Genomic DNA, 24,285 nt, shown 5'->3' with positions numbered 1-24,285 from the left:
AATACTTTGATCACCTGTTGCAAAAAGCCTACTCACTGGAAGAAACCCTGATGCTGGGAAAGATTGAGGGCAGGAGGAGAAGAGGGCAACAGAGGTTTAGATGGTTGGATGGCATCACTAACTCAATGGATGTGAGTTTGAGCAAGCTCCAGGAGATAAAGGACAGCAAGGCCTGGTGTGCTGCAGTTCATGGGGTATCAAAGAGCCACTCACAACTGAGTGACTGAACCACAGAACAAAAAATATAATTTATCCTAGTAATATTTAAGTGTGTATTATTTAGTAACAGAACAAGAGAAGATTTATTCATGCATTTAATTTTGTGTATTGAATCAATAATAGAGAAAAAGTTTGCTGACGGTTACCAAACAGTGGGAAAAAAATCATAGGCTTTGAAAAAAGTTTGTCAGGTAAAATTAATAAAACAAAAGTAATTTGGGGATGAATATAACTAATAATGATTTATTTTGCTGTTTTTTAAATATATTTTCTCAGGGCCTCAAATTTAAGTTTGAATGCATAATTTACAGCTTAAGCTATTTAACAAATTCTTTAGGCTGGTTCAGTTTTCTGCAGTATAAGATATCTGCTTCATTACCTCAGTTTTATTAGTTGTCATGTTCTTTTTGTCTGAAAGCATTATCTCCTCTTTATAAGTAACAAGATAATAAATTGATTCATTTTTCTTTCATTATTTTAGTTATCCACAAGTAATTTTGTACATATGATATGTACCAGGCAATAATCATGAATATGCTGGAAATATATCTCTCATATGGAAATATGCATATCCACTAATCAAAAAGCAAAAATTAATATATAAATAATCATATATAGAAATAAATATTAAGGTAGTAATAAATGGCAAAGAGGGAAAAACGTTATTTGAAAACTACTCGCTGGAAGGGATGCCAACAATAAGTATAGAAACTAGATATACTTCATGGCAAGTGATTACAGTGAATCAGCATGAAAATATCTGGCAGAACATTTGAGGACAACACTGTCCAGTGGGACATTTGGCAAGGATGAAAATGTTCAAAATGTGTTGTCTAAAATGGAAGCCAGTAGTAATGTATAACATTTGGCATTAGTAATATGGCAATTCGGCTGAGTAAATAAATCTTAATTTTTTAAATTAATTTAAAATCAAATTGCCACAAGTGGTTGGTAACTACTCTACTGGAAAAATACGACTATGGTTCTCAGGAATAATAGCTTTTTGGGTGGGAATTGGTTTGCTAACTTTGAGCAAGAGAAGGAAGATCAATATTAGTAATGTACAGTGAGCATGTTTCCAAACACAAGTTTGGAAAAGAATAGGACACATCTGACAGAGCATTCTAAGCCATGCTGGAAAGATTGCTTTTAGACCTAGAGAAAAGACTTACGGACTCAGTGGAGGAAAGAGAAGGTGGGATGAGTTGAGAGAAGGGTATGGAAACACATATAATACCGTATGTAAAACAGATAGCAAGTGGGGATTTACGGTGTGACACAGGGAGCTCAACCCAGGGCTCTGTGACAACTTAGGGGCTGGGGTAGGGTGGAAGATGGGAGGGAGATTCAGGAGGGAGGAGACATGTGTACCTCTGCTGACTCGTGTTGGTGTATGGCAGAAACCAACACAATATTGTAAAACAATCATCCTCCAATTAAAAAAAAAAAAATAGAAAAAGGAGTATGCTTTTATTCTGATTGAGATAGCGACAGGTGTTTTAAAAATTAATTTTATTGAAGTGTAAGACCTACAGGAACCATTGTAAGGCAGAGGAACCAGAGATCAAATTGCCAACATTCATTGGATCATGGAGAAAGCACGAGAATTCCAGAAAATATCTACTTCTGGTTCATTGACTGTGCAAAAGTTTTTGACTCTGTTGATCACAACAAACTGTGGAAAATTCTTCAAGAGATGGGAATACCAGACCCATCTTACCTGTCTCCCGAGAAACCTGTATGCAGGTAAAGAAGCAACAGTTAGAATCTTACTGAAACAACTGACTGGTTCAAAATTGGGAACGGAGTAAGACAAGGCTGTATATTGTCTCCCTGTTTAAGTAACTTATATTTGGAGTGCTGTTCTGTGCTAAGTCGCTTCAGTCATGTCCACCTCTTTGTGGCCCCATGGACTGTGGCCCACCAGGTTCTTCTGCCCATGTGGATTCTCCAGGCAAGAATACTGCAGTGGGTTGACATGCCCCCCTCAGGGGATGTTCCTGACCCAGGGATCAAACCCATGTCTCCTGCATTGGCAGGCGGGTTCTTTACCACTAGCGCCACCTGGGAAGCATCTTCCCTTAGTGTCTCTTCACTGGTTCCATGAGCCAGTATATGCATTTCCTCAGGACACAGGCCCCATCTCATCTCCCCTCAAAATGACTACATCATATGTGCAGTACATCATGCGAAATGCCAGGCTGGATGAGTTAGTTACAAACTGGAATCAGGATTGCTGGGAAAAACCTCAGCAACCTCAGATATGCAGATGATGCCACTTTCATGGCAGAAACAAAAGGAAATAAAGAGCCTCTTGATGAGGTGAAGGAGGAGAGTGGCTAAAAACTCAACGTTAAAAATAAACTAGGATCATGGCATCCTGTCCCAGGAAAAAGTGGAAGCAGTGACAGATTTTCTTTTCTTGAGCTCCAAAATTACTACAGCCATGAAATTAGAAGATAGTTGCTTCTTGGAAGGAGTGACAAACCTAGAAAGCATATTCAAAAGCAAAGACACCACTTTGCTGACAATTTTATAGTCAAATCTATGGTTTTTCCAGTAGTCCTGTGCAGATGTGAAAGTTGGACCATAAAGAAGGCTGATTACTGAAGAATTGATGCTTTTGAATTGTGGTGTTGGAGAAAACTCTTGAGAGTCCCTTGATAGCGAGGAGATCAAACCAGTCAATCCTAAAGGAAATCAACCCTGAATATTCATTGGAAGGACTGATGCTGAAGCTGCTATACTTTGGCCACCTGATGCAAACAGCCAACTCATTGGAAAAGACCCTGATCCTGGGAAAGATTAAGGGCAGGAGGAGAAAAGGGCGACAGACGATAAGGTGGTTGGATGGCATCACCGACTAAATGGATATTAGTTTGAGCAAACTCTGAGGTATAGTGATGGAGCAAAGCCTGGCATGCTGCATTTCATGGGGCCACAAAGAGTCTGACTAGACCTAGCAACTGAACAAGATATATATAATAAACATGTGTCTCTTAGAATCAGGGTTCATTTTCAATAAAGTAAAACCACTGACTATTTTTTTTTCCATTTATTTTTATTAGTTGGAGGCTAATTACTTTACAATATTGTAGTGGTTTTTGTCATACATTGACATGAATCAGCCATGGAGTTACATGTATTCCCCATCCCAATCCCCCCTGCCACCTCCCTCTCCACCTGATTCCTCTGGGTGTTCCCAGTGCACCAGCCCTAGCACTTGTCTCATGCATCCAGCCTGGGCTGGTGATCTGTTTCACCCTAGATAATATACATGTTTCGATGCTGTTCTCTCAAAACATCCCACCCTCGCCTTCTCCCACAGAGTCCAAAATTCTGTTCTGTACATCTGTGTCTCTTTTTCTGTTTTGCATATAGGGTTATCATTACCATCTTTCTAAATTCCATATATATGCATTAGTATACTGTATTGGTCTTTATCTTCCTGGCTTACTTCACTCTGGATAATGGGCTCCAGTTTCATCCATCTCATTAGAACTGATTCAAATGAATTCTTTTTAATGGCTGAGTAATATTCCATGGTGTATATGTACCACAGCTTCCTTATCCATTCGTCTGCTGATGGGTATCTAGGTTGCTTCCATGGCTATTATAAACAGTGCTGTGATGAACATTGGGGTGCATGAGTCTCTTTCAGATCTGGTTTCCTCAGTGTGTATGCCCAGAAGTGGGATTTCTGGGTCATATGGCAGTTCTATTTCCAGTTTTTTAAGAAATCTCCACAATGTTCTCCATAGCGGCTGTACTAGTTTGCTTTCCCACCAACAGTGTAAGAGGACTCCCTTTTCTCCACACCCTCTCCAGCATTTATTGCTTGTAGACTTTTGGATAGCAGCCATCCTGACTTGCATGTAATGGTACCTCATTGTGGTTTTGATTTGCATTTCTCTAATAATGAGTGATGTTGAGCATCTTTTCATGTGTTTGTTAGCCATCTGTATGTCTTCTTTGGAGAAATGTCTGTTTAGTTCTTTGGCCCATTCTTTGATTGGGTCATTTATTTTTCTGGAATTGAGCTGCAGGTGTTGCTTGTATATTTTTGAGATTAATCCTTCGTCTGTTGCTTCATTTGCTATTATTTTCTCCCAATCTGAGGGCTGTCTTTTCACCTTGCTTATAGTTTCCTTTGTTGTGCAAAAGCTTTTCAGTTTAATTAGGTCCCATTTGTTTACTTTTGGTTTTATTTCCAATATTCTGGGAGGTGGGTCATAGAGGATCCTGCTGTGATTTATGTCAGAGAGTGTTTTGCCTGTGTTCTCCTCTAGGAGTTTTATAGTTTCTGGTCTTACATTTAGATCTTTAATCCATTTTGAGTTTATTTTTGTGTATGGTGTTAGAAAGTGTTCTAGTTTCATTCTTTTACAAGTGGTTGACCAGTTTTCCCAGCTCCACTTGTTAAAGAGGTTGTCTATTTTAAGTATAAAGAATGACTCTCAGTTCAGTTCAGTTGCTCAGTCGTGTCCGATTCTTTGTGACCCCATAATTTGCAGCAAACCAGGCATCCCTGTCCATCACCAACTCCCAGAGTTTACTCAAACTCTTGCCCATTGAGTTGGTGGTGTCATCCAGCCATCTTATCTTTTGTTGTCCCCTTCTCCCCCTGCCCCCAATCCCTCTCAGCATCAGGGTCTTTTTCAGTGAGTCAACTCTTCGCATGAGGTGGCCAAAGTACTGGAGTTTCAGCTTCAGCATCAGTCCTTCCAATGAACACCCAGGAGTGATCTCCTTCAGGATGGACTGGTTGGATCTCCTTGCAGTCCAAGGGACTCTCAAGAGTCTTCTGCAACACCATTTTTTGGCGCTCAGCTTTCTTCACAGTCCAACTCTCACATCCATACATGACCACTGGAAAAAACCATAGCCTTGATCAGATGGACCTTTGTTGGCAAAGTAATGTCTCTGCTTTTCAATATGCTGTCTAATTTGGTCATCACTTTTCTTCCAAGGAGTAAGCGTCTTTTAATGTCATGCCTGCACTAACCATCTGCAGTGATTTTGGAGCCCCCCAAAATAAAGTCTGACACTGTTTCCACTGTTTCCCCATCTGTTTCCCATGAAGTGATTGGACCAAATGCCATGATCTTAGTTTTCTGAATGTTAAGCTTTAAGCCAACTTTTTGTCCTCCTCTTTCACTTTCATTAAGAGGCTTTTTAGTTCCTCTTCACTTTCTGCCATAAAGGTGGTATCATCTGCATATCTGAGGTTATTGATATTTCTCCCAGCAATCTTGATTCCAGTTTGTGCTTCTTCCAGCCCAGCATTTCTCATGATGTACTCTGCATATAAGTAAAACAAGCAGGGTGACAATATATATCCTTGACGTACTCCTTTTCCTATTTGGAATCTGTCTGTTGTTCCATGTCCAGTTCTAACTGTTGCTTCCTGACCTGCATACAGGTTTCTCAAGAGGCAGGTCAGGTGGTCTGGTATTCCCATCTCTTTCAGAATTTTCCACAGTTTGTTGTGATCCACACAGTCAAAGGCTTTGGTATAGTCAATAAAGCAGAAATAGATGTTTTTCTGGAACTCTCTTGCTTTTTTGATGATCCAGCGGATGTTGGCAATTTGATCTCTGGTTCCTCTGCCTTTTCTAAAATCAGCTTGAACATCTGGAAGTTCACGGTTCACATATTGCTGGAGCCTGGCTTGGAGAATTTTGAACATCACTTTACTAGTGTGTGAGATGAGTGCAATTGTGCGGTAGTTTGAGCATTCTTTGGCATTGCCTTTTTAGGTAAATTTACCAGGAGGCAAATAAGTCTTGGAAGCCCGTATTTGTACTGATTGTAAGACTTTGGGAGAGGAGTTTGCATTACATTCTCACTGTCAAATATCTTTTTTTTTCCCCAAATAAATACATTTAATATATATTTTAATTCTGTTGCCCCTCTCTGTAGTCCCTTCTTTCACCTCCTTGAATATAGAGATCTATCTATGGAAAAGCTGAATTTAAGACACTAGAATTTAGCTTTAGTGTGATATATTTATGTGGTTAATTTCCAAGTTAAATTACTACTAACTCTTCTAGTTTAGCAATGGCTTCTAAGAACAGTCCTGTCGCCACACTATGAAAGTGCAGGGTCAGTATTTATATCAGGATATGAATAAGTACTATGGTTTCTTTCACTACAAAAATGTCAGTAACAAGCTAAAACAATGGTTGAAACGTAGAGGCCCGGAAATCTTTCAGTCATTGTGTGTAAAAGCATGATTGGGATTTGTTTTTCATCAACTGTAAACAAAAAAGTTCTCTCCTGTCAGAAATATACTTGATAATACAACTTTTAAAATTATAACTGCTATGTGCATGTTTGTATAAGTTAGATTATATACACATATATCTAAGAGTTGGACACGACTGAGCGACTTCACTTTCACTTTTCACTTTCATGCATTGGAGAAGGAAATGGAAACCCACTCCTGTGTTCTTTCCTGGAAAATCCCAGGGATGGGGAACCTGGTGGGCTGCCGTCTATGGGGTTGCACAGAGTTGGACACGACTGGAGCGACTTAGCAGCAGCAGCAGCAGGATACATTTTTAGGGCTTCCCTGATGGCTAAGATGGTAAAGAATCTGCCTGCAATGCAGGAAACCCAGGTTCTATCTGTGGGTTGGGAAGATCCCCTAGAGGAGGAAATGGCTACCCACTCTAGCATATTCTAGCCTGAAGAATTCCATGGACAGAGGAACCTGGCAGCTACAGTCCATGGAATTGCGAAGAGTCAGACACACCTGAATGACTAATACACACACACATTATATATATCATAATTTAACACTTTCAATTAAAAAATAGTTGTCTATCTTGAAGACTAAAGAGTATTATGATATTCAGTGTAGCCGAGGATGGTAAATAATACCTCTTTGCTGCTGATTTGTACCATAAATTACCACAATCTTTCTGCCAGATAGTATGTTAATGCTCTTAATATTACTATAGAAATAGAAGAGCAAGAATGAGAGAATTTAATGATACAGTAAAACCTTGCACAAAACTTTGTGGCACATTCTTTATATATATCATATATATATATATATATATATATATATCTTATATCACTTTACATATATATATATCAGATTCTTTACATATATATCACATTTATGTATAGATATCACATATATACACATAAATTATTTTTTAATGGAATTTGTTCAAAACAGAATTTAAAAGAATTTCAAAACTCCTGTTTGTGGGGGCACAAAGCTATAGCAGTAATACAGTGGCTATATCTTTATGTGAAATTATGCTGCATGCATATAGCTACCAAAAAAGTATTCAAAGAGCCATTCTAGAAATTTCTCTTTGTCTGTTATGTCTATAGAAATATTACAAAGTTAATGTCACAAGAAGTAATCAAAATGTGTGCTTCCAAAAATAAAGACAATATTTACATGTATTAAGTGCTTAAATTTTCTTAAAAATTATTTTTTTCTATACTTGGTTATGATCTTTGTACTTGTTATCTCTTAATGTTTATAATTTCTGGTTTTATCTTATTCTAAGTAATTTACTTTCATACTTAATATCATGTATATAATTTTATATTTTCTTAATAAGTGTCTCACAAATCATATGTATGTTAGTTCCATGAAACATATATTCACCCATGAATAAAAAGAGTAAGTTATTTCAATATAGTTAGGACTGAAAAAATAATCTAAGTAGTCTCAGCTTTCAAGGAAAGACTCCCAGAAAAAGCCACAGGGATGACTGAGATGAAAGATAGTCACTACATTTGCTACCTCAGTCACTACTGAGATGAAAGGTAGTCAGTATATTTGTATTCAGTGGATACATAACCAGGAAGCTTCCATTGTGACTGTCACCCTAAAAAACACCCCATCAAGGCTGCAATTTAGGGATCAGGAGCTGCTGCTCCCACTCCCGCAATTGCCTCTTTAGACTCATAATGCTTGTGACCTGACCTTGGAACACTGCTGCAGAAAAACTCAATGTTTCCATGGTCAGATGGATGGTAGAAAAGAGCTGAGACAGCACGGGGCTGACCTCTGCCTCAACTCTGCTTTCCAAGTAACCCGTCTCTTTGCCTAATTTCCATGAAGAGTAGCCTGCAAGACATTCTGGGAAATGTCATTTTTAGCTTTTCATCCTGCTTGGTATAGACAGACATATTATAGAAATTTACACTCATTTTCAGTCTGAGGTTCTCCTGTCTATTAAATATTAATATTCTCATTTAATTATATTGAGAGCTCATAATTTCTGATGATACTTGTCAGATAGGTAAAGAATCTGCCTGCAATGCAGGAGACACAGGAGACATGGGTTCAATTCCTGGGTTGGGAAGATCTCCTGGAGAAGGGAATCTTAATCACTCTAGCATTCTTGTCTGAAAAATCCCATAGACAGAGGAGCCTGGTGGACTACAGCCCAGTGGATCACCGAGAGTCAGACATGACTGAGCACACCATCTCAATTTGTCTCCTGGCTCTGGACTCTTAATATCATTTCTGAAGGGAGCCTATTAGTTTGCTTGGACTGCCATAACAAAACAACAAAAGTTGGGTGGCTTAAACAACAGAAGTTGATTTTCTTACAGTTCTAGAGCAAGAAATCCAAAATCAAGATGCCAAAAAAAATTGATTTCAAGTTAAGCCACTTTTGTTTTTTTGTTTTTTGTTTTTTTTTTTTTTACTTTTATTTATTTATTTTTTTCCAGTGGGTTTTGTCATACATTGATATGAATCAGCCATGGATTTACATGTATTCCCAATCCCGATCCCCCCTCCCACCTCCCTCTCCACCTGATTCCTCTGGGTCTTCCCAGTGCACCAGGCTGGAGCACTTGTCTCGTGCATCCCACCTGGGCTGGTGATCTGTTTCACCATAGATAGCATACATGCTATTCTTTTGAAATATCCCACCCTCACATTCTCCCACAAAGTTCAAAAGTCTGTTCTGTATTTCTGTGTCTCTTTTTCTGTTCTGCATATAGGGTTATCGTTATCACCTTTCTAAATTCCATATACATGTGTCAGTATGCTGTAATGTTCTTTATCTTTCTGGCTTACTTCACTCTGTATAATGGGCTCCAGCTTCATCCATCTCATTAGGACTGGTTCAAATGAATTCTTTTTAATGGCTGAGTAATATTCCATGGTGTATATGTACCACAGCTTCCTTATCCATTCATCTGCTGATGGGCATCTAGGTTGCTTCCATGTCCTGGCTATTATAAACAGTGCTGCGATGAACATTGGGGTGCACGTGTCTCTTTCAGATCTGGTTTCCTCAGTGTGTATGCCCAGAAGTGGGATTTCTGGGTCATATGGCAGTTCTATTTCCAGTTTTTTAAGAAATCTCCACACTGTTTTCCATAGCGGCTCTACTAGTTTGCATTCCCACCAACAGTGTAAGAGGGTTCCCTTTTCTCCACACCCTCTCCAGCATTTATTGCTTGTAGACTTTTGGATAGCAGCCATCCTGACTGGCGTGTAATGGTACCTCATTGTGGTTTTGATTTGCATTTCTCTAATAATGAGTGATGTTGAGCATCTTTTCATGTGTTTATTAGCCATCTGTATGTCTTCTTTGGAGAAATGTCTGTTTAGTTCTTTGGCCCATTTTTTGGATTAAAGATCTAAATGTAAGATCAAGTTAAGCCACTTTTGGATTGCTAACTGCCTTTTCCTGGCGCCTTCACATTGCTTTTCTTCTGAGTGGGCATGGTCTCTTCCTTTTCCTGATAGATACAAGTCTGATAGGATTAAGATCCTACACTTATGACCTCACCTAACTCTTATTATTTCCTTTTGTTTGGCATTATCTCCAAACATAGTCACAATGTGGGTAAGAACTTCAACATATGAATCTTGGGGGGGGGGGTACAATTTAGTCTATAATGCTTGTGTTTAATGTTGGCCCCCTTATACCTTGCTTTAGTGTCCAACAAAGCAAAAACAATGAATATTTATATTTTATTTTTATTTTCTATATTGAAAGTTCAATAGATGTGAAGATTAGGAATATAAAGAGAGGTAATTTAATACCTACTGAGAAGTATTTTTTGTCACACTTGCACTCTTAATTCTCTAGCAGGATTTCTGCCAAAGATCAGATGACACACAATTCTTTCTCTTTAAGATGCTCAAACTAAATTTACCATGAAGTGCACTGGCATTCTGCATTCCTAAATTCACTTGGAGGGTTGAATTATCTGCCTATTGGCTGGATCAAAATTTATGCTTATAGCCGTCTCAGGATGTTCTGTATTTGATAAGTGATTCCAATAACCTGTGGCAAATGAGAAATGATATAATGCCAGGGAAAATAGAAGTATTTACTACCATCTTAGAGATTTTCTTTTCCATATTTGTTGTGACAATCAGAAATTAGTTGAGCTATGACCTCCACTTCTCTAGCTGGCCTTACTGTCCTCCCATGGAGATTTTAGTGGGAATAATTTGCTGTACTCTATATTTTACACATTCTGAATGAACATTGAGTTTAAATGAGTTGATCCCAGGCCCTGGTGTGTCTATGTATTAGGTACTGGAATTCTTCAAAAAGTGTCACATAATTGAGAGTTTGCCTTATCTCCAAAAATTGTACTACGGGTTTCCTTAACTGTAATCTTAGCCTCACAGATAAGTAGATTATTTGTGGTTCTGCTGAGGAGCTATCAACTAACTTATGAGTTATTTTCCTCATGTACAAAAAATACTGAACTTTTGATCTTCATCTGAATTTTGATTTGCCTTTATCTTAAAAAAAAAAAAGTCCAATACATAAACCTCTAAACTGTGGATCTCACCACATACTGTTTAGTTTTGTTTGTTTAAAATGGATTACAAGCTTCCTTTATATTTTATTCCTTCTATCAATTCAGTGTGAATTTTCAAAAGCAAAAGAAATAAATATGTGTTTGAATTGCCATTTTGAACCAAAATCGTAAACATCATGCAAAATGACTATATGGACACATTTTGAGAGTTGACTTAGGGGATTAATATGTTTACCAAGTATGACATATTTTAGCAAAGAGTGATACCCAGCTAATGACAGCTGTACTGCAGAAATGGAGGATGAAGCAACCACAGGGCTCAGCTGAAGGGAAAGTGCTTGTCGAAGGGGAAGGCATTCCTGAATTATGCATGACATTAACTATTGGTGACTTTATTATACATTCTGGGCGTCCCTATTAGTGTACTACTTATAGGTAAGTTCTGATATAATTTAGCAATCTTGGAATCACCTGTATATTGTGGGTATCATGACAAGACAGTTTTGACAATGGTACTGGGAAAGATTTAGTTTGTAATCAAGAGAGAGAGATGTGATTTATGCATTGAAAATGTCCTGAGAATCCTGAGCAGCTTTTATTTTCTAGTGCAATTTGCTTTTTTGTCCTTGTGGGCCATACAGTAAATAAAGCTGAGCAACATACTTTACATGTCTTCTGACAATCCTAGGGAGACCTCAATAGAAAAAGAAATCTGTAACCCAAAGAGTTTTTCCCCACCTGTGGCTAAGACAGTAAAGATTCCTTCTCCAGTGCAGGACACCAGGGTTCGATCCCTAGGTTGGGAAGATCCTCTGGAGAAGGGAATGACAACCAACTACAGTATTCTTGCCTGAAGAATTCCATGGACAGAGGAGCCTGGTGGGCTCCAGGCCATGGGGTTGCAAAGAGTTGGAGATGACTGAGCAAATAACAGTCTCACTTTGAGATACATTCTTTAGTAACATTTTACCTCAAATTAAAAAAAAAAAATATATATATATATATTATTGTTTTCTCAATAAAATAGTCTTCACCTCCTTAAGGAATGTATTTTCTTAATAATGAAAACATAATCTTTCTTGCCTCAACATAAGATTATGATATTTACTTTCTTGAAACCACACAGATTATTGAAAAGAAATCTCTATGCATATAAAACATAGAAGCAAGGTGGGCCCCATCACAGGTAAAGGCTATTCAGAGCTATCTTTGTATTTTTGCCAGATACAGATAGAGTTTAAACTGGGAGATAATAAAGCTTGTTACTAAAATCATAGTGTGTTTTTAATTTTAAAAAGTAATTATGTATTTCTGAATTGAAATGATCCAATTTTTAATTTTTATCCTTTACTTTTCCTAAAATATTAAATGAGTGATCAAGTCATATCAATTATGATTTTAAGATCATTTCCTCATTCTTTACTTTCTACTTTACTATGTTATCTTTGCATGCCTGAATGTTTATTTGGCAGTATTTTTTGTTTGTTTGTTTTTAAATGTTTTATTTTTCCTGTATAAGCTAAATTCCTTTCCAGGATAACTTTCATTCAAAACCGTTCTTCTTCAAGAACCATTCTCTTACCATCTTGTAATTGATTTTTCATACTTCTGATATTTCAGTATGACTGAAATTCACCTTCTATTATGTCATGTTGTTATTTCCTATGCCTACAGGATAAATTTCACTCTTAGCCTGACATTCAAGGCTTTCAAAAATGGAGACTAATTTATGTTTTAGAGCCCTTAGACCCTAAAATATGTTCTCCATTTAGGCTAATATGTTTAAACCACATCCTCTGAACATACTTTTTAGTTGTCTTCCTTTAATAATTGTCCCATATGTCCCCATCATCTCCATTCTCCTTTTAACCAGTGTAAATCTGGACCCCATTTCAGGAGCCAACTTAGATTCCTCTCCTTGCACATGGCGCAGTATTCCTTCCCTTCTTTGATAGTTGGTAGTAATTAATTTCTGTAAATTTTGATATTAATAGTTACCAGATTGAGTTATCTGTTCCATTGCTGTGTTCAATAATCTTCAAATTATCTTATTTTTGAAATCATCTTATATACATGTCTCATCCCTCCAATACTTGTAGTAAGCACCTTAACAGGTGCTCGGGTGTTCTAAAACACCAATTTGGCTACAGTATATTCTCAGGCTTGGTGGTTAGGAAACTGTTCTACTACAAATAAAAAAATGCATGTACCTGTACTATAAAGCATATAAAATGAGGATTGTGCAATCCAGTACACTTTGTAGCAATCATAGAATGAATGTTTACCCAGTTTATGAGATATGTGCAGTAGTGTTCTACTAGCTTGTCAAATAATCAGGATTCAGTTGATCAGTAGCTTAAATTCAATCTCTGATTGTCAATGGACTGGTTTTCTCTTCCTAATTTCAGGCCAGTGATCTATCCTGATGAAGCAAGATTGTTTCTTTCCTGTAAGGAATATTAGAATATTTCTTGCAATGAGAAAGGTGAATTTCTCATTGTTTCCAAGTCCTGTACTGCTGTCTCAAGTAGCTTGGAATCCTATGCCAAAGTCTGCAATATTCTGTTCTACTTCCCTGCTTCTACAGAATGCAGGCCCACAGGATATGTTTCAGGGGAAGAAAAGACAGACTGTGAATATGTGTGTGTGTGTGCATGTTAGTTGCTCAGTTGCATCCAACTCTTTGGGACCCCATGGACTGTAGCCCGCCAGGCTCCTCTGTCCATGGGAATTTCCTAGGCAGGAATACTGGAGTGGGTTGCCAGTTCCTTCTCCAGGGGATCTTGCCAACCCAGGGATTGAACCTGGGTCTCTCACATTGCAGGCAGATTCTTTACCATCTAAGCCACCACTCATTCTTAATCAAACACCTCTGTTAGCCACAGCCATTAAGCTACCTTCCCAGTCCCTAAATAACCAGAAGAAAAGTCCTTGCAAACATATGCTATTATTATTGATTTTTCTATTATTTGAAGTCTTTTGAAATAAATCCTTAGCCTCAGTGAGCTAGGCTACATCATGTGAAGGATATTTTATACTTAAAACAGAAGCAGTTCTTCTCCTTTCCCAAGCATACCCATAAAAAGAACAAGCTGGAACTTACATCCCCCCGAACCCTGCAAGCCCTGGAGTTTGGTTAGTGTAAATGGTCTTCCCAAGGACTTGGATTTTTCATCCTGTGAAAATTTTTTCCTCTCTCACTGGTCTCTAGCCTTGTCAAACTAAGAAATAGGGACTAAGAATTCGGGGATAGGCAACTCCTACCAAACCTTGGGTTTTAGTTGCCCACCAAGACATAGTAAAAATTGGCCTTAAGCTTCAGGATCCAAATACTGTCCTTAAACATGTCCTTTTACTGGTTGTAACCTTATTTTTATCTATTTATAATGTCTAGTTATTTACACTCCTGAAAATGTCCCCAGCATTTTAGTAGAATTCAGTTCAGTTCAGTCACTCAGTCTTTTCCGACTCTTTGTGACCCCATGGACTGCAGCACGCCAGGCTTCCTTGTCCATCACCAACTCCCGGAGCTTGCTCAAACTCATGTTCATCGAGTCAGTGCTGCCATCCAAACATCTCTGATTATAAAATTAGTAAAATTAATCAGATATTATTGAATTTTTACTATGCACCACAGCTAAGATAAATTTGTGAGGACACAAAAGTAAAAAATGTACTAAAAGTCCATTTTGTATTCTAAATATAGAAGGAAAAACTTATAAAACAACATGTATCATATAAGTTTGTTATATTATCTACTATTTCTGTGATTAATGTACTATGGTAAGAAGAAATATGAAATCCTAGAATGTATGAGTTGATTTTCTTATAGTAGAGGGATATTTGCTACCATTATCATCATCATTAACAAATAATAATAACAACAATGATAATAAAGGTTATATCAGTGAAAAATAATTCCAGGGAACAAAATTTAGGAATTCTTTTTGTAGGTAGCACTGGGAAACAATAAAACATAAACTCTAGGAAAATAGAAAGAGAAAATGGTGTAGAACAGTATACAGAGAAATAATAGAAAAAAATTATCCCAAATAGAAGAAAGATACAAATGGTTTAGTGTCAGATAGCAACAAATAAAAAAAAAAATTATGTGATTCACATCTTGGCATATAGTTGAATCTTAGAGCACCAAGAATATTAAAAATAGATTTTAAAAATCTCTACAAATAAAAATAAGGATGAGAATTGAATTCATTTCTTTTCAATTGAAAATAGTCTCAGAGTTCTGAGAAAAAAAATTTTCCAGAGTTTAACATTTGGTCAGACTGTCATTTAGATTTGCAGCTATCATGAACAAATGCTAAAACCATTTGTTTCATAATGGGGTGATGAAGCTGATAACACTACACCTACAAATTGATCTTGGTTTCAGTAAATGCAAGTCACCAGACATGTTTTTTGTGATGTGATACAATAAAAAGTATATAAATCAGGTTATAGGAAATAAAAGAGACAGAGCAACATGTTAAATTATACCTCAAAGAACGTAAAACCTTCCCAAGGACAAGCCATGTAGTTCCTTTAGGAAATAAATAGAACAAAATGGAAGAAAGGAGGATTATTGGATAATAGAAAGACTTAAGCAACAGAATCCCAATGGCAATGTGTTGGATCATGTTTGTTTTTTAATTCTAAAAATCACATGTCAAAGGGCACTTTTAAGCAATTTAGAACATTTTAATATAAACTGCATAAAACATGATATTAAATAATTATTAATTTTATTAGGTGTGATAATGTTCAGGTGACTATATTTATGTAAAAAAAAATTCTTATCAGTTAGAGTGGCACAATGATAAATGACATGATGTCCAGGAAATACATTAAAATACTCCAGAAATTTGTGTGGAGGATATGTAGTGTCAATGAGAGATTAATAAATGAAACAAGATTACTAAAATATTGATAAGTATTGAAGCTGGGTATTTAGCATGTAGTCTTCCCATGTATATATTGTTTTAAATTTTCATAATATAACTTTCATATATCTTTTGTATGTCATTTATATTATATATATACACATAGATATTTTCAAATAAAAGAGCAAAAATCTTTAGCAACTACAATATTTTTCAAACATTCAAGGAATTGTTGAAATTTTACCACTCATGGATCTTCTGAAATAATATTTAAACAAAATCAGACTTTGTAGTTAAAAAAGTGGAACAAGATAAGAAATAAAATAAAGAAAAAAATATAATCTATGATTTTTTTTAAAATTTTTGGAGGGATGACAATTAGAGAATGGAATTAAAACATGAATATAATGATCAAAAATAAAGTGTAATGCACTAGTTTCAAATGAATTGAACTGTTCTTCAAATAGACTATAAAATAAAACAGCAATAAATGGAATAACAGAGAAAAAATAGCCGAATTGATCCTGATGCAAGCAGAGGAGAAGATGTAAAACTTTAAATAATGGTATGGGTCCATGGGATTTTCCAGGCAAGAGTACTGGAGTGGGGTAAACAACTCCTAGTACCTGTCAATTTTGGATAAGGGACACAAAATTGGGAGGCATTCTTCAAAAACAAAACAAAACAAAAATGAACCAAGTTTGTATTGATATTATGTAGTGTGCTTTGAGAGAGAAGAGCATTGTACAGTCAGAACATCTGCATTTTTTTTGTCTTTGGTTCACGAAAAATTTGGTTCTATGTATTTTGCTTAGGCAGGAGAAGCCACCAGGTGTGTTTAATATGCCATTTTGGAGAAGTTCTTGAGTTGTTTAGGAAGGTCATCTTATTTAAACTAAATAGCATTTTGATGTATGTATTATTGTCCAAATTTCCAGCACCTGTATTCTTTTCCTCTTCCATGCCCTCATTTGCCCTCTGAGTTTCTCCTCCTCCTCCTCCTCCTATCCCTTCTCTCCTCACCTTTCTCTCCTCTCCTTCACATATACTTCAGAGTGAAAGTGAAGTCCCTCAGTCGTCTCGGACTCTTTGCAACCCCATGGACTGTAGCCTACCAGGCTTCTCCATCCATGGGATTTTCCAGGCAAGAATACTGGAGTGGGTTGCCCTTTCCTTCTCCAAGAGATCTTCCTGACCCAGGGTTTGAACCTGGGTCTCCTGCATTGTAGGCAGACGCTTTACCGTCTGAGCCACCAGGGAAGTCTCACTTTAAATTAAACTTTAAATATTTCTCTCATTTTAATTTTATTTTTAAAAATTATTCAAAATCTTCCCTTTTCACCCTTCTCCCTCTGTCTAATTTCTTATCCTCACCAGGTTCTACAAAATAGGTATCATTACCCCAGTCTATACAGAAAGAAACCAATAAACACAGAGGTCCAATAATTTGACCAAAATCATGTGGCATCATTTATTTTACATTACAGTTTGCCTCAGAGGCTTCCTCTCCTTTCTCTTACAATATTCTTTTAGGAAGAGGTTCTGCAATGACACTATAAGGCAATCATTTCTCAAGTTGAGCAAATCATTGCTTTTCATTTGACATGTAAATCCAAGCTGGTGAATATTGTGGCCTATAAAGAATGCTCTCCAACCTCTTTGAAATGGTAGAAAACTTTTCCATACACAAGGTATAATCCAACAGCTTCCTCCTTGTGACTACTAATATTTTCTGTAAAAGTATTTCTTGAAAAGCAGCAGCCAATGCATCCTAGAGTACAAAATTCCATGGCACATTTCTTTCATACCTGTTCCTTTTTCAGTGTTTCTTAAGGAAATCTTGAGACTGATTATGAGTCTGAAGCATATTTTGCTTCAAGTTCAGTATCTTCTTAAAACATTATTTAAATGATCTTTCCCTTTTCCCTCTGATTTCTCCTTGAATCTTTTAATTAGTTTAAATGTCAGTTGATATGCAGAACAGAAAAAGAGACACAGAAATACAGAACAGACTTTTGAACTTTGTGGGAGAATGTGAGGGTGGGATATTTCAAAAGAACAGCATGTATACTATCTATGGTGAAACAGATCACCAGCCCAGGTGGGATGCACGAGACAAGTGCCCCGGCCTGGTGCACTGGGAAGACCCAGAGGAATCGGGTGGAGAGGGAGGTGGGAGGGGGGATCGGGATTGGGAATACATGTAAATCCATGGCTGATTCATATCAATGTATGACAAAACCCACTGGAAAAAAAAAAAAAAATGTCAGTTGACCATTACATAGTTTTAATATATATAAAACTGCTTCTTTCTCTTTAACCTAGAACAAATTAAAAATGTGGTAAGTCATCCCCTAAGAATAAGGCCTTCAGTTTTTCAAATTCTTCTATAACATTACCCAGTGTTTAAAAATTAATATGCATAAATAGTCTTATTGCTTTAATAATAATAGCTAGTATTTTTGGAACTTATTTTGTGTAAGACCTTTTGATAATCATTTTACAAATTTTAATCTAATTTAATCTTTATGCTAATCCTGATTATTATTATCCTCCTTTTAAACACAAGAAAATTGAGCAGACAGGTTAACTAACTTGCCTGAGGTTACCAAATTATAAGGTAGAAGAAGCAGGCTTTGATTCCAGGCAGTCAGAATCAGATTATACTAAAGCTCAAGAAGATTTATATTATTTAATTAATATAAATCAGACAACTTAGAGTATATCATTATCTTCTGATGCTATGATAAATACTCTAACAGTTAATTTATATCTGATTTTTGAGCTATTTTGCATATAAAGGAAAAGAATCACACACATGTATTGAAATTTTTGAATTAAAATATATTTCTGTGATTAGTGCTCTTTGGAATAATTTTATTATGCTCTAGTTAAAAATTCTAATTGTAAAACAGAAGCATCTAAAATGAAATGAACAAACTAGAAAATAAAGCAATTACTTTGAAAAACTAAATATATAGAATGAGCAGCATAGAAATGCTTTTTGCATCAAGACAAGAAGAAAATGGATTCTTATAATGTGCCACAGAATCAAAACACACAGTTTCAATTTGTTTCGGTTTACATTGCTTAAAGTGAAAAAACTTCTTTTTTGAGAATTCAAATTAGAATTTACCCTTAAAGCATGAGAAAACAGGATTCAGTTGCAGTGTAATTTACTGTGTCTGTTTTCCTGAAGATGATTTTTTTAATGTCAAGCATCCAAGAAACTAGCAGAACTAAGTATTTTATGATGTGAAGACAAGGACAGTAATATCCTCAGTTAACTTGGAAGTAAATTCTTACCTTAGAAATACGTATCTCAAACTATTAATTCAGTAATTGAAAGAATGTTCAATAAAGGAAGTAGTAAAGAATTATGAAATCAGAATCTCCATTTAATAAATGGAATTTAAACACGAATTAGACATTTTTGAAATGAGCCAAAATAAATGAGCCATTTTAATTCCACAATAAAATGATATAACATAAAAATTTTGACAGGTTGAAGACTATACTTGCCATTGTACTAAATAGGAAAACTAATATTGATCATTTTCTAGAAAGACAATGGAAGTATAATTTTAGTGTTCTCCTTGCTTTTATGAAAAATCAAAGGGTGATTAAGTTCATACAATTTCACAATTTAGGAGGGATATTAAGTTTCATAACACTTAAAATTAGAAAATTATTCAGCTATACTTTTATCATTTCGTAGTCATTTTTAATATTGGAGGTTAATTAAATTTGCTGTCCCAAATCGTTAAGTATTATATCAATAATATTTTTGGAAGTCAATCTTTTTGTTTCCTGAGATGTATAATTTTGACGGCTTCAAGCTGGATAAAAGACAATAATCTTTGTCAAAAGCAGAGAGCATATGTGTTACTGGCATCTATATATTTGTATTTCAAAACTTTACCAAAAGAGGGCAACAAGTCTATAGACCATAGAAATTAACTTCCAATGAATTATTGTCACCTCACCAAGGAAACAACTCTTCATTCAGCAGTAGTGCTTGATACCCCAGGTTGCTAAAATTACTAAAGTGAGGAATAAAAGAGATAATGAATCTTCTCTGGCTTTTTTATGCTAAATCATGTGAAATATCTGCATAAATACGCAGTATGTAGTTAATCACCTAAATTATGTGGCTTCATAATATCAAATATATTAGTGTTCATAATGTTAGAAGAATCGAAAGTAAAATGTTAACTAATTAAAATGAGATTGAGTCAGTGTGAGAACTAAATCAGGAAAGTATTAGTTTTGTTCTTTCTGAATGAATGATAATATGGCTTGCTTGCTCCATGTTTTTGTTTATGGTTCCTTTAACATATTAGAATATTTTAAGACAGTTTTATTTTATAGTTCCTACAAAATGAGGTAAATGCACACACATAATTTAATTTAGTATTTAGTGTTACAGTATAGCTTTGTGTGACCATGATACATTAACCATAAATTTTTATAAATAACAGTGTTTTTATCCAAGTACCTAAATTCCAAGTTCTTTGATAAATAGAGATTTTAGAAATGCGAAACAAGGTAATAACTTCTAAATAGAATAGCAACCAGGGACCTAAGGTCAGCGATGTCATCTTTGGAAATAGCAACTTTTTTTTTTTTTGCCAAAAGATGAGAATTCCTATAACTTAGCTTTACCCATTCATTAGGAACATATTCTGATTTCAAAGGAAAATACTTTTTTTTACTAGTTTTATTGAGATAGAGTTCATACACTGTAGATTGTCACTGTTCAGTTGCTCAGTCATGTCCGACTCTTTACAACCCCATGGACTGCATTTCAACAGGCCTCCCTGTTCTTCACCATGTCCTGGAGCTGCTCAAATTCACATTCATTAGGTCGGTGATGCCATCCAACCATCTCTTACTCTGATGTCCCCTGCTCCTCCTGCCCTCTATCTTTCCCAGCATCAGGGTCTTTTCTAATGTCAGCTCTTTGCATCAGGTGGCCGAAGTACTGGCGCTTCAGCTTCAGCATTAGTTCGTCCAATCAATATTCAGGACTAATTTCCTTTAGGATCAACTGGTTTGATTGCCTTGCAGTCCAAGGGATTTGCAAGAATTTTCTCCAACACCACAGTTTGAAAGCATCAATTCTTCAGTGCTCAGCCTTCTTTATGGTCCAACTCTCATATCCATACATGACTGCTGGAAAATCCATAGCTTTGACTATATGGACCTTTGTCGGCAAAGTAGTGTCTCTGCTTTTTAATACACTGTCTAGGTTTGTCATAGCTTTTCTTCCAAGGAGCAAGCGTCTTTTAATTTCATGGCTGCAGTCACCATTCACAGTGATTTTGGAGCCCAAGAAAATAAAGTCTGTCACTGTTTTCATTCTTTCCCCATCTATTTGCCATGAAGTGATAGAACCGGATGCCACGATGTTAGCTTTTTGAATGTTGAAAGCCAGCAGTGAAAAACTCACTCTCCTCTTTCACCCTCATCAAGAGGCTCTTTAGTTCTGGTTCACTTTCTGCCATAAGGGTGAGGCCATCTGTATATTTGAGGTTACTGATAGTTCTCTCGGCAATCTTGATTCCAGCTTGTGATTATTCAGAATGACATTTTTCATGATGTACCCTGTGTTTAAGTTAAATAAGCATGCTGAAAACATACAGCCTTGATGTACTCTTTCCCAATTTGGAACCAGTCCATTGTTTCATATCCATTTCTAACTCTTGCTTCTTGACCTGCATACAGGGTTTCTCAGGAGGCAGGTAAGGTGGTCTGGTATTCCCATCTTTCAGAATTTTCCAGTTTGTTGTGATCCACACAGTCAAGGACTTTAGTGTAGTCAAAGAAGCAGAAATAGATGTTTTTTTCTGGAATTCTCTTGCTTTTCCATGATCCAATGGATGTTGACAATTTGATCTCTGGTTCTTCTGCCTTTTCTAAATCCAGCTTGAACATCTGGAAGTTCTCAGGTCACATACTGTTGAAGCCTAACTTGAAGGATTTTTTAGCATAACCTTGCTAGCACATAAAATGAGTGCAATTGTGTGATAGGTTGAACATCTTTTGGTATTGGCCTTCTTTGGGATTGGAATGTAAAGTGACCTTTTCCAGTCCTGTGGCCACTGCTGAGTTTTCCAAATTTTCTGGCATATTGAGTGCAGTCTTTTAACAGCACCATCTTTTAGGATTTTAAACCTCAGCTGGAATTCCATCACCTCCACTAGCTTTGTTCATAGTGATGCTTCCTAAGGCCCACTTGACTTCACACTCCAGGGCAGCTGGCTCTAGGTGAGTGATCACACCGTTGTGATTATCTGGGTCATAAAGATCTTTTTTGTACAGTTAGTTCTTCTTTGTATTCTTGCCACCTCTTCTTAATACCTCCTGCTTCTGTTAGGTCCATACTGTTTCTGTCTTTTATTGTGCCCATCTTTGCATTAAAATATGGATATACCTATATTTACTATGGGTGTACATATATAAAGTATGCAAGTCAGTGGTTTTTCTTACATTGACAGATATGTGGAACCATCATCATGGTCAATTTTAGGATATTTTCATCACTTCAGAAAGAAACCCCTTACCTTTTACCAATCACCCTTCTGAACCCTTAATACCCCCTAGCAGCACCTTTGTTGTTCAGTTGCTAAGCTGTGTCCAACTCGTTTGTGACCCCATGGATTGTAGCCCATCAGGCTCCTCTGTCTGATGATTTCCCAGGCAATAATATTGAAGTGGACCCTTCCCCAGAATATCTTCCCAACCCAAGAATCAAACCTGCATCTCCTGCATTGCAGGCAGATTCTTTACCATGAAACTACCTGGGGAGCCCATAAGCAGTGCCTTAAGTGACAATAAAACTACATTCTGTCTCTACAGAATTCCTCCACTGGAACTTTCTTATGAAAGATGTATAATGTACCATTTTTGTGACTGACTTCTTTGATTTTGCTTAATGTTTTCAAGGGTTATCAATGTAGAGTGTATTTATCACTTCAATTTTATGACTGACTAATTGCCAGTCACAAAATTTACCATTTTATGACTTACCATTGTATGACTAGACCACTCTTTTATCTATTACTTTGTTTATGGACATTGGGTTGTCTCCAAATTTGGACTAGTAAAAATAATGCTGTTGTAATCATTCATGTCCAAGTTTTTGGCTTGACATATGTTCATTTCTCTTCATTATATTCCTAGGGATAGAATTGCTAGATCATATAATTCTGTGTTTACTCATCTTAAGAACTGCCAGACTATGTTCTAAATTGGCTATACCATTTTACATTTTCACTGACGGTGTATGAGCGTTTCAGTATTTCCACACCCATGCTGACATTTGTTGTTGTTATGTTAGCCATTCTAGTGTGTGAGTAGTGCCTCATAGTTTTGGTATGTATTTCCTTGATACTTATGACATTTAGGATGTTTTCATCTGCTTATTAGTGAAGTACATCTATTTCTCAGTGAAATGTCTATTTAGAATCTTTGCCCATCCTTTCCCAGTTTTATTGAGAAATAATTGATGTATATCACTGTATAAGTTAAAAGCATATAATATGATGGTTTGATTTACATATATTGTGAAATGATAACCACCGTAGGTTCAGCTAACACCTATCTTCTCAATCATATAGATACAATAAAAAGAGAGGAAAAAAGGAAAAATAAATCTCCTTATGATAACTCTTAGGGTTTACCCTCTTGAAAACTTCCCCAAATATCAAACAGCAATGATAGCTATAGTTATTGTGTTATACATTATGTCCCTATTACTTATAACTGGAAGTTGTATCTTTTGACTACCTTCCTCTGACGCCCATTCCCCTCATTTCCCACTTTCCTCCTCTGGTAATCACAAATCTGATCTTTCTATGAGTTTGTTTGTTTGCTTATTAGATTCTGCATAGAAGTAAGATCATACAATATGTGTCTTTCTCTGACTTGTTTTACTTAGCATAATACCTTCAAAGTCCATCCATGTTGTTGCAGACAGTGATTTCTTCATTTTTAGGGCTGAATAATATCCCATTACAAATGAGAGTCCAGAATTATATACACATATGCTTATTTCTGGAGTGTCATTTCTATTTATACATCTATATTGTCTAGCCTTTTCAAGCACTATACTGATTTGATTTGCAGTAATTTTTAAGATCTCTAGTAAGATCTTCCAAGTTTTGAAATTGGAATGTGCGAGACCACATATTTTGTTTTTTTTTTTTTTTCATGATTGTTTTGGCTATTCTAGGACTCTTGTAGTTGTATATGACTTTTAGAGTCAGTTTGCTAATTTCTATAAAGAAGGCAGTTGGCATTCCTCATAGGGATGATGTCAGTTCTGTAGATCAGCTTGAATAATATTGCCTTATTAGCAATTTCAAGTTTTCCAGTTCTTGAACATATGTAGGATATTTTCCTATTTATT

The 24,285-nt window shown here is 36.2% G+C and overlaps 1 non-coding gene across 1 annotated transcript; it reads right to left on the bottom strand.

The window, feature by feature from the left end:
• Positions 1-17,059: 17,059 nt before the first annotated feature.
• TRNAC-ACA (transfer RNA cysteine (anticodon ACA)) lies at positions 17,060-17,132 on the bottom strand. Its single transcript has one exon. It is a non-coding gene; the product is annotated as a tRNA-Cys (tRNA).
• Between the last annotated feature and the right edge of the window lie 7,153 nt (positions 17,133-24,285).

The sequence above is a fragment of the Dama dama genome, chromosome 20 (genome assembly GCF_033118175.1).
Source record: "Dama dama isolate Ldn47 chromosome 20, ASM3311817v1, whole genome shotgun sequence".
Lineage (NCBI taxonomy): Eukaryota > Metazoa > Chordata > Mammalia > Artiodactyla > Cervidae > Dama > Dama dama.
This window is presented reverse-complemented; position numbering and strand designations above follow the sequence as displayed.